Raw genomic sequence first — 11883 nt, 5'->3', positions numbered from 1 at the left:
GCATGCACACACACATGGACACAGACACACACACAGACACATACATATACACATGCACACACATACATACATACACACATACACACTCACACACCTACACATACACACATGCACACATACGCACGCACACACACACGGACACAGACACACACAGACACATACATATACACATGCACACACATACATACATACACACATACACACTCACACACCTACACATACACACATGCACACATACGCACGCACACACACACACACACACTGAGTGCTCAGGGTGCCGGGTACATTATAAGTGCTTTTACATATTAATTCACTTACTCCTCACAGCTGCACCAGGTGGGTACTCTTATTACCTGCATTGCACAGGTGAGGAAAGAGTCACAGAGAGGTTGTGAATTGCCCAAGGCCACACAGATAAGCCACTGTGGGAGGTACGATTTGAACCCAGACAGAAGGGCACCATCCTAGGTTCCTAAGCATGCTGTACTTGGCCTTTGTATTCATCCGTAGACCTCTTTTTTTTTTTTTTTAATCCTCACACGAGGGTATTTTTCCATAGATTTTTAGAGAACGTGGAAGAGAGAGGGAAAAAGAGAAATATCCATGTGAGAGAAACACATCAATTGGTTGCCTCCTGCACATGTCCCAACCAGGGCTCGGGCCAGGGAAGAGCCTGTAACCGAGTTACTTGCCCTTGACTGGAATCAAACCCGGGACCTTTCGGTCTGCAGGCCAATGCTCTATCCCCTGAGCCAAACCGGCTAGGGCTTTATCTGTAGACTTCTTTAATATAGAGGAAGTCATGCCATGTCTACAATATTGCATCCTGCCTTTGTTCCATCCAGTATTGCGTTGGGAGCATTTCTGATGTGATTATAATTCTAAAATGATTTTGAGTGGCGGCACCGCCAGATGAAGAAGTGTTGCCAAGAGTTGTTTGTCTTGCCAGGGGTCACACAACCCGGGACTGGAACTGTTTAGCACTCTTCCTACTGTGCATGCTGTAGAAATAGTCCCAAAACGCAAGAGAGGAAGCGTGAATCCAAAAGTACCCAGTCTGCACTGTCAGATTCAGAAGTGGCCCCTGGGACCTGCAGGGCTGCTGAGGGAGGGTGTGCAGCCCTGGGGTGAGATTTTCTTGTCACGGAGTGACCCTATTTTAAATCTTGAGTGAGAAACTGATTTTTTAAAAAAATTCAAGACTAGAATGTTGAGCTCCTTGTCTCTTTGAGAAGCTGAAAAATGCTTTTTTAAATTTCCCCCTTCATAACGGACACTTTCCCTTTTCCCTTTTGCCACTAGGAAGCTCAGCATTAAATCTGCAGCTCAAGTAGGCCAACCATGTGATCCGTTATGACCTGCACACTCTTCTTTTGTTCTCCCTAGTCTTGATGACCTTGTTTTTATTTTCTCTGTTTTATGTTTATATGTTGCCATGACACACGTTACAAGGTTTCCTTGGACAATACCTCCCGGGTGCTACCTCCCTCTGCTCAGGACTGGCAGCCTCTCACTGTGGGGAGAGCTGAGAAAATAATCTGAGCACTTAATGTTGGGCTGTGTCACTGATTGTAAAGCTCATGAGCGGCCACAATCCCAATTAATCGTCCTCCTAAGTACCCCGGGAGGAAAGGATAATCTCGCTCAGCCTCACTGTAGAGCTGAAGAAACTGAGGCCTTGTCCAGGCCTCCACCCACCCCACACCCCAGAGTTCTCTGCAGAGCTCTGCGCAGCCTCAGTGCAAAGATGGGAATTCCTTTCCTCCCCTCTCCCAGCCCCCTCTGCCCTTGGGTGCGCGTCTCCCGTGCTGAGCTGATTGGAGTTACTACAATGAGGAGCATTTTTATAATTTGAAAGCTACATATTGGTTTTCAGTGAAACTGGGTTTCCCTTTCCAATAGTAATGTGATGTGTTCTTTCATAATAAATGCATTCAAGTTATTTTTTTAAAAAAGGAAATCAACTGAAAGTATAATTTTGAGTAAAAAGAAAGGACCCAGGTGTGAGAGGACCTTATTCTTGGCTCATGTTTGCAAAGAAGGGCACTAGTTTCACCGATGAGATGCTAGAGAACCAAGTTGTCCTCAGATCCAAAGGAATGAATGCCTAATATAAGAATTTCAGGCCAGCGAGCAAGTGAGACTCCTTAAGTCTGAAAGGCAATCCACCCTTCGAAGGAAATATCCAAGGACCCAGTGGGGTCAGGGAGTCCAGGTTAGGGTCTCCTTCGCCACCAGGGCAAGCCAGTCCATCTTCCCGCACCTCTATTTGTTTATCTGAAAAATGGGTGACCTCTATCTGGGTAGGTTGAAGTTGAGGTTCCTTTCCCCAGGCTCAGACTTGCTTCACCCAAAATTGCAATGTTCCTCTCCCTTCTTCAGGTGATGCACTGTCAGGTAGCATGTGGTTGCAAACGGCCAGGAAATGTGAGCTGCAGACACTTCTTGCTCTGCAAACACTCTGCATGCCATGTGGGGGGTGTGTGTGTGGGGGTCTGTCTGGGCCTCAGTTTGCTCATCTCTAGGATGAAGGCGGATGGACTGAGTCAGGTCTGGCAAATCAGTAGCTGCATAGAGTGCTATGAATTCTGAGGCCACACCCAGGCTCTGTGAATGTAAGGGGACCAGTGAGTGACCCTAGCATTGATTTTTTATTATTTTTTAAGATATATTTTTATTGATTTCAGAGAGGAAGGGAGAGAGAGATGAGAGAGAATCATTGATTGCCTGCCTCCTGCACACCCCACACTGGGGATCGAGCCTGCAACCCGGGCAGGTGCCCTGACCAGTTATCGAACTGTGACCTCCTGGTTCATAGGTCAATGCTCAACCACTGACCCTAGCATTTACAGATGGCATGATTGTTGGCATAGAAATGGCCCCATTAGCCAGGGATCCTCTGGGCCACTGAGGTCTGGGGGGCCTGTGCCCATGATCTCTAATTCTTTCTAGTTCCCCAAAAGGCAGCTCCCGGCGAAAGCCTGCCCACCTGTCTTCATTCCTGCCTTCCTTCCCTTTTCGTATCTTGTCTCCATGGTGACAACGTGATTCTCCATGTCTTAGGAAGCCGGCTCATGTGAGCCATGTGTGGGGACCATGCGATTTGTCATCCATTCTGAGATACTTTAGAGCAGTGGTTCTCAACCTTCTGGCCCTTTAAATACAGTTCCTCATGTTGTTAAAATTATTTTCGTTGCTACTGTTATGAATCGATATGCAGGATGGTCTTAAGCGACCCCTGTGAAAGGGTCGTTCGACTGCCAAAGGGGTCGCGACCCACAGGTTGAGAACCGCTGCTTTAGAGAATGAAAAGGGTACTCTCAATAATTCTCCCAGGACCACGGTGGTAACCTGGGCCTCTCCCGGGAGCTGGCATCGCTTACGGTGGTAGTTCTCAAACATTTCCATGCCAAGGATTGCCAGAGACACCCCGGGCCCTGCATCCAGAGATGCTGATTCAGTGGGGTTGGGCCTGAGAATTTGCATTCTCACGAGTTTCCACATGATGCTGAGGTTGCAGGTCCCTGGACCACGCTTTGAGAAGCCTGCCTGGGAGCTTAACAGTTCACGGAACTCATCCACGACCTGTTCTGGTGGATCCTTCCACAAAGCCCAGGAGGCCTGGGAAATAGGTACCAATGGCTCCATGCTAAGCTGAGAAACGGAGACTGGGGGTGGGTTAAGTGATTAGCCCAGGGACACCCACCGCAAAGGGTCAGATTCCGTTTTGCCAACTCCCAGCCTCTGCCTGGCTCACCAGGCACGAGCCTCGCAGCTCAGGAGCGTGCTCAGAGCTGGGCTGGTCTCTCTGCTCTGCAGTTCCGCCGCCGCCCCAGCAAATGCTCTGACCCGGATTGAAACTGGCTCATTTTGCTTTATAGACACCACTTCAGGTCAGCCACCAGGTCAGGCATCTGGTGGAAGAAATTACTTCAGCAATGCTTTTGTCTATATTTATATTGAATATTTTAGGGTTTGGCTCATTTTGATATATTCATAATTTTTAATGTTGATATAATCAGGTGTACATTCTTGAACATTGGTGCTATTTTCTATGTTTCACATTCTTGAAAGGGAGTTTATTTCTAACACATCAGTCTATTACACAACTTCCATATATTTAATCCTCGTGTATATTTTCAGGGATGCCGTAGGGGGCTGCCTGTATTATTCAACCTCTCTGGGCCTCAGTTTTCCCATCTATAAAATGGGACAGGCTAGACAGTGCCTTCATAATAGGAAAGGAATAAGGATCGAATGACTCATGCATGTTAGAGTAATTGGAAGAGTGCTTGCCAAACACGGAGCGTCCGCAAATACCAGCTGTTCTTTCTTTATTCGCTGCCGGACACCAATTTTATTCTGCCCTTCAGCGTCTTCCGTCATTTTGATACCTGTCCACCTGTGAGCCCTTTCCACGCTCAGGCCCTTTTCCTTCCTGCCTGCATCCCTCCAAGTCTTGCTTGCACACAGTAGGTGACTAAGACCTGCTTATTGAATAAATGCCGAGTGTACCATGCTCAGGAATGCTCATCTATAGAGCAAAACCATAAAAGCCACAGCATGAGTGATGGGACATTTCACCGAGGCTCTGGGGGTGGCTGGAACGGCCCAGCTTGGCCACGGCCCAGCTGCCAGCGTCTCACTTCCAGCTGCGTGAAACGTGGTAGGGGCTCTCCGACACGAGGGCTGGCAGGAGTTCCAATGTGACCCCGCTCAGGGCTTGGGAAGTCCTGGGATGAATGGAGCCAAAGGGAAAACTGAAGCTGGGCCGGGTGAGCGTCAGTCAGCCCCGCTGGCTGCCGATGGCTTTGGGAGGGCTACGCATTTTCCTCTGGGTGCCTGGCTGGGGAAGGAAAGAAAAGCAAAGCAAGCATCTCAGTGGATGTGGGAAGTTTTGTGGTTTGGTCCAAAATCAGAACCAAAAGTGGGAACGAATCTCGTGTCCAATGGCCAAAAAGTTAGACTTTTTAAAATAAAAACTCTCATTTGTCAGCGGCTTGGTGAGCAAAGAGTTTCCTGGTGCCGAGGGACCGGGGAGAGGAGGGCTTTCGAATCTCGCCAGGTGGCTGGGTTTCAGGGTCTCTAGCAGGAGCACTTATGCCCTAAAGATAACCAGGCAATTAGAGAAGGGGAGGGCGCAGCACGAGACATCCATCCGAGATCCTAAGAAAAACCATCTGGCTCGGGGAGTGCGTGGCAGTTCGGGCCGCAAACATAGCGCCGTGAACAACCACCGTTTCTTTAGGATTCTGTGGGTCAGCAAATTGCACTGGGCTCGGCCGGGCCGTTCTCCCCTCAGGATGGTTCTCTGTGCCTCTGTGGTCAGCGGCAGGTTGGCCGTAGGCTGGCTGGCGAGGAGCTGGGCAGTGGGGACAGCGGGGCATTTATTTGTCATTATCTAGCCAACTAGCCTAGGATCACTCAGGTCGTGGTGGGAGGATTCTGAGAGCGAGAGTGAGAGCGAGAGCGACCTCAGAACTGGAGTAAAGTTGCTTCTGCCACATGTTACTGGCTAAAGCAGCTCACACTCAGCAAAACACATTCCACTCTTGAGGAAAGCAGCTGCCCAGTCCATTGCAAAGGAGGCGTGGCTATGGGGACGAGTGAAAAATGGGGGCCCTTTTACAGACCAGCACACAGCGGGAGGGAGGGCTGGCCAACCAGCGGCGTCGGGGAGTGAAGCCGACGAGGAAACTGTGAGCTGAGAACGAGCAGGCCGAGGCCTCGAGAGCGAGGCCCTTCGTTCCCTGGCTGCTGCTGGGTGCAGAGGCCGTTCGCAGGAGGCTGGGTGACAGGCCTGCGTGTGTGGAGTGGAGAATGGGATGAGGGTTGGATCCTGACCCGCTGCTGACTAGCCATGGGGCCTTGCGGGGGAGGGGCCCTCAGTGAGCCCATCTTAGCCTCAGCTTTTCCATCTGTAAAGTGGGGTCACAGTTTCTCCCTCATAGGTTCCAAAGAGGATGGAAGGGGCAATTGGTCTGGCATGTGGGAGGCATTTGGAAAAGCAGCTGCAACGATGAGTCCCATGTAACATCCATCAGGTAGCAAATAACGGCACCTATGATGAAAGATAATGAATAATAATGAACAGTTAAAATCTCTCCCTAGCAACCGAGCCTGGACTTCCTTGCCCTGGGAGGCAGAGTGGCACCCCAGGCTGAGACCGGGAAAGGCTGCCACCTCCGTGACCCAATATGCCAGCAGATCCGGGCACTGGCCCCGTCAGGCCTCCAGCCCCAGATGTCTCCCAGGGCTCTGCGGGGTCTGGGGCTTTTGTTCCTCATCAGGCATCCCAGCGAGTGCCCACTGAGGCCTGGGCAGCGCACTCGGCCCTGGGCCTGGCCTTGGCCTTACAGGTGAGGGACAGGGAGGAGAGGTCTGGCCGAGGAAGGCAAGGCAGCCTCTTCATGGGCTCAGGGGATCCTCTCTGGCTTTGCCCTTGGACGCCCTCCCCCACCTGCCCAGTGTTCCTGGTCAGGGAAAGAGCAGGACAGAGAGCGGAGAATTCTGTACGCTTCTAGACCAATGACCTTGAACGTATTCCATAGCGGTGCTGACCAATATGGCAGCCACTAGCCACGTGGGGCTACTGAGCACCTGCAATGTAGTGAGCGTAACCAGGAGACGGAATCTTTTGTCGTGGTTACTTGTTTATAGAGCCACCTGTGGCTCGAGACGAGCCTGCTGGACACTGCAGGTCCAGGTGGGTGAGCCTCTCCCGGGACAGGGCTTTGAGGATGCTGAGCCACACGGCCCTCGGGCCTGAGTGGGTTGGGGACACTGTCTTGGAGCTGTCTGGGGGCCAGGTGAGGGTCTGCGCGTGGGCCGGCGGAGCAGCCGGGCCTTGGTAGAGCCTCCACGGTTGTTGTCTGGTTTCTTCCTATTTCCAGGTAGGGCTGGGAAAAGAGGAAAGCTTAGGACTATGAGAAAGTCCAGAATACAGCATAGATTTAGCCTCTGCCCCCTTGCTCTGTTCTCGTAGCTTCTAGAAAGGCCATGGCTCCGTGTGCTCCCTCCTCCTTTGTTGCGTCAGTGAAGGCCGGGGCACAGCTGTCCAGTTCGGGAGGAAGGGGGAGACCTCACAAGGAGGAGAGAAGGGGATGCCCCCATTTGGCTATTTGCTTTAGAACCAAAGGGATGACGTGGTCCAATGTGGCTTTTGAGGACACACCCACAAACACATCCATGCACACACACAAACACACATGTACACACAAACACATATGTACACACACAGTTTTCTTGTGAAGCAGGTTACTTTGGGGAACTTGGGGCAAGATGCAGATGGCACTTCTGTTTGAGTTGGGTTCCCAGAGATGACACCCATGTGCCCCAGGGTCTGCCCGGGGCCTCACCCTGGGATTGAGCTCAAGGCCTTCCACACACACCCACAAACACATCCATGCACACACACACACAAACACATCCATGCACACACACACAAACAAACACATGTACACACACGAACACATATGTACACACACAGTTTTCTCGTGAAGCAGGTTACTTTGGGGGACTTGGGGCAATAGGCGGATGGCGTTTCTGTTTGAGTTGGGTTCCCAGAGATGACACCCATGTGCCCCAGGGTCTGCCCGGGGCCTCACCCTGGGATTGAGCTCAAGGCCTTCCCCTAGTCCAGTGGTTCTCAGCCTTCTGGCCCTTTAAATACAGTTCCTCATGTTGTGACCCAACCATACAATTATTTTCGTTGCTACTTCATAACTGTAATGTTGCTACTGTTCTGAATCGTAATGTAAATATCTGATATGCAGGATGGTCTTAGGCGACCCCTGTGAAAGGGTCGTTCGACCGCCAAAGGGGTCGCGACCCACAGGTTGAGAACCGCTGCTAGTCGCAGCAGAATACCGCTTGTGGAACTGATGCTGGATTTTGCCTAGAGATTTTTTTTCTAATTACCTTTCAACTCCGGCCGCAATAAATGGCCCACACCAATCCCAGTCTTTGTCTGAAAGCGGCTGAGAAAGGCTGCTCTCTGCCCACCTCCCAGTCTCTCCATCCCCTGCTATTTCCTAACGTCGGGAAGACCGCAGGCAAACGTTCGTGTCCTTTAAAGCATAGACTCTTTCTGGACCCTTCGATTGATTGACCGCGGTGGATCCCAGCGGCTCCTGCACGGGCTCTCTGCAGTGGCAGGGGCGAGATTAGCTTTCCGCTCTTGCCGTAATTTACAAGGCTCACATAACCATGTAACGACTTGGTGATTACATGGCCAATATCGTATAAATACATAGTAATTACAAGTTCATGCAGATTACTTGCTATATACATTTGAAGTTACCGAGTAGTTCAAAGATTAATTATCCTGTAACTGGCAGTATTTAAATCACTTTTTTTCCTCGTACAGGAATACGTCGAGGCCGACTTCAAGGCTGGAGACGATGGGGATGTGATGAGTAAGATCTGAAAAGAAAAAATGAAATCTGACAGGCATGGATTATTTAAAGCACGCATATGTGAGCCCAGCAGCCACTGCACTTTGATGCAAATCGTAGGGGAAAGAGCCGGGGGATGGTGTGTAGGGAAAGGTGCTGAACAAAGTAAGGATTTCCTGCTGGCGACTTGAAATTTAAACAAATAATCATTTAAATGGCGGCCCGGCATTACGTTCCGAGTTGTGTGCATTAATGTCAACATCTGGTACCAACATTTTGACAATTCTATTAAAATGCCCCAGCATTCCCTATCTAACACCTGTTAGCTCTAATTTTCTTTCCTGAGAAGCACACCAGTAGACAGGGTAGATTCCAAATCATTTATCACTTTTAAAGTGCTTCCATATGTGTGTTGGACCCGGCCTGGCCCTAGGCAAACGTTTTCTGAATGCATTAAAATTCAGGACTATTTTTTTTTAAAGTGTAGACACCAATGTTTCATTGAATTCATGTCTGGTAATTATTAGCTTAAATTATGGCTCACACATGACTTGACAAAGTGGACCATGAATTAAAACACACACACACACACACACACACACACACACACACACCCCTCCCCCCCTCAACTCTTCAATAGATGCACCCATCTCCTCCTTATTGAGATATCAGTCAGTAATCATTAGGCAAACACTCTTCATGGACGGAACTGCTAAGAGGCCCAGGAGTCCCCAGAGAGGATCTAAAAATGTCAAAAATGTTACAGTATAAATGAATGACACCAACAAGAGAACATGTGTTAGAGATGCAAGCAATTAGTTAATATATTACAACTTCCAACCTCTGAGCAAAACAGGCAACAAAAATTTCCTCTTGACAAAAAGCTATACAGATAAGATCAGCTTCATTCCCACACAATGCCACGGCCCTGCCTTGGAGCAGCCCCGAAGGAGTCTGGGAGGGAGGGAGGGAGGGTCGGGGACTCAGGGGTCTGTGGGGTGTGCGCCCCAGGGGTAGGTGGCTGCTGGGCTCCGGAGTGGAGAAGTGGAGATTGAAATGAAAGAAGTGCCCCATGGATCCCGGTCACGAAGCTGGCTGCCTGCTTCTTGCTGGGGCTTTCTAATGAAACTGAAGGGAAAATGAATTCTCATTGCTGTTTTCAAAGGAGAGAAGGTGCCTGCAAAAGGTGACGGGGTGGGGATATTATATGGACAAATGCTTGTTCCTTGCTTTTCAAGATTTTTAAAGCTAAATATTGTATGTATAGTCCTCTCTCTCTCTCTCTCTCTCTCTCTGTTTGAATAGGTCCCTTAGAAGTAGCAAGGAAGCACTGAGGAGGGGAGAAAGAAGGGATGAAAACCTGAGTGCACCAACCCCAAGTGTATCCGAATTTGTAGACAGTTACAAATGTCCACCCCATGTACACAGGCGCACCTACACTTTCACACCTCCTCTGTTTACTAAATAACATTTCAGCACAGTTTTCATCTTATAAGGAAAGTGTTTGAAACTTGGAATAAGTGCACTTAATTAAAGGAAGGCTGTGAAAATGTGCACTAATCTGATATGACTAATAGCAAAGTGCATGAAATTGCTAATTAGAATTTCATTAAAGGTGCTGCTTTATCAGACTGTGAATATCACAACCTTTAAAATTCTTTCAGGAGAGCTTAATTCCTTTTCAAACAGAAATATTCTTTAAAGACATTTGATTTGTTCTGAAGGAATTCATGGCTTAGGCTGCAACTTAAAAGGTTGCCGATATTTCAGGAAGTGACACCAGAATAGGAATATAGATCAGGGACATTGTTTCATTTGCCCGATGAATCCCTTTCTCTATGGATTATTGTTCAAAAAAACCAGTCGTGAAAATAGAGTTGAGTCCTTGGTTTGTTCCACATGGAATTTATTTTCTGCTAAAGTCAAATGTTTATTCTCTCCCAGAAGAAAAGAGGAAAAGTTTACTTAAAAAATTTAAAGTTCACTAAACATAAAATGAAGCATTTTAATTTTTACACACATTATCAAAAATAAAAGGGAGCAGACAGTAAAAATTATTTTAAAGGAAAAGGTCATTTATTTAAAAAAAAAAAACCAACAACAACAACACACAAAACAGCTGGCAGCTTATCCATGCTTTAAAAAAAAAATAAACCTCTTAAAGTACTAATAACATTTCAATCATAAGATTGTAATTTTTAAAATTAGGAAAGCCCACTGTTAACAACAAATGAATTTTTACTTCTTCTCCGACTTGCTTTCCTGGGTTACAGGGTTTTCTTATTCCACACTTAATTATTCCCTGTACTAAGTCTGCATTTCAACTTGCCTTTTACCGCTCAGGTTTTTAAAATTCTACTTTTCTTTCCCCGCCCCATCTTTTCTATTTTCAGTCATTTCTGTTTATTGTCAGATGAATGAAGTTGCTCTAATTTGTTCCTGTCCCTACACACAGCTCTCAATGTTACTAATTGTATTTTTTATTTGTTGTTTTTTTCTTGTTGTTCAGGTTCTTACAATTAGTAACTTTTTTTAAAAAAAAAATTCCAGCTTGTTTGAACAGTCCCATTTTGTTATTGAAAAACCATTAATGTTCATGGAAACTACAGCTCACTCAAAGCAGCAGTTTACTTTTACAGAACTTGTTAAAAAAAAAACCCAGCCTGGCTTCAAATTTGCTGAACACACGGGTGAACGGTGAGGTAATTTTGCAGAGTTGAAATTTTAAATACACTTTAAAAACCTTGGTTGAAAAGCTAATCAGTCATATTTACCTGACGACCATATCTAAAAGGGGAGAAAATGAGAACAGAAGTAACTACATTTGAGAAACAGTGTGATTTCTTTGGTCATTTGAACACATCTCCGGTGGGTTAATTGCAGTTTGCGCTGATTTTTGTTCCAGCAAGAGGAGTTTTCATGGAATTTAGGTAATTTATCAACCGGCCTAGTAACAGATAAAAGATTATGTTTTCCTTTCGAACACGGGGGAGGTATATTTCTACAATAAATGCAACGATTTTAAAAGATCGGTCTAGACTTAAATGAGTGAAAATTATGCTCGTTAACGGTAATGTCTGGAGCCCGAGGTGGGGTGTCAGGCTTGCCTATGGGGGGGCCACCGCAGTCAAACAAAGCTGCTAATTCGCATGTTTTAAGTTTCAAATGGAGAAATATTGTTCTAATGTGGCAACAATGGGGCTGTTGTCCTTTCAGGCACTGCCATGGCAGACGATGCAAAACGAATGGCAGGTAATTGTGATTTAATTCTTTTCGAGTAAATTACAGTGCGTGTGTGACACGGAGCCACTGCGCGGACCCTCCTTTCTCTGTCAATAACTGAATGAATGATGGCAGGAGCGAAAACAGCAATTGTGCACAACAGCCCTCCCCGGGGTCCCCTCCCCGGGCCAAGGGGGGCCTGCCAATCAGGCCGCGCCACCAGGAGGCTGGGATCCTCGGGTCTCCGAGGTTCAGGGATGGAACT

At 47.7% G+C, this 11883-nt stretch overlaps 1 long non-coding RNA gene across 1 annotated transcript in view; it reads left to right on the top strand.

Moving 5' to 3' along the window:
• Window positions 1-9173: 9173 nt before the first annotated feature.
• The window catches only part of LOC102240064, a 28783-nt gene continuing 26073 nt past the window's right edge, over window positions 9174-11883 (top strand). Inside the window, exon 1 of the long non-coding RNA XR_001364701.1 lies at window positions 9174-9582. This is a non-coding gene — a long non-coding RNA (uncharacterized LOC102240064). The remainder of the gene's footprint in view (window positions 9583-11883) is intronic.

Source organism: Myotis brandtii, unplaced genomic scaffold (genome assembly GCF_000412655.1).
Source record: "Myotis brandtii unplaced genomic scaffold, ASM41265v1 scaffold604, whole genome shotgun sequence".
Classification (NCBI taxonomy): Eukaryota; Metazoa; Chordata; class Mammalia; order Chiroptera; family Vespertilionidae; genus Myotis; species Myotis brandtii.
Note: the sequence above shows the minus strand (reverse complement) of the source record. Positions and strands in the feature narration are given on the sequence as shown.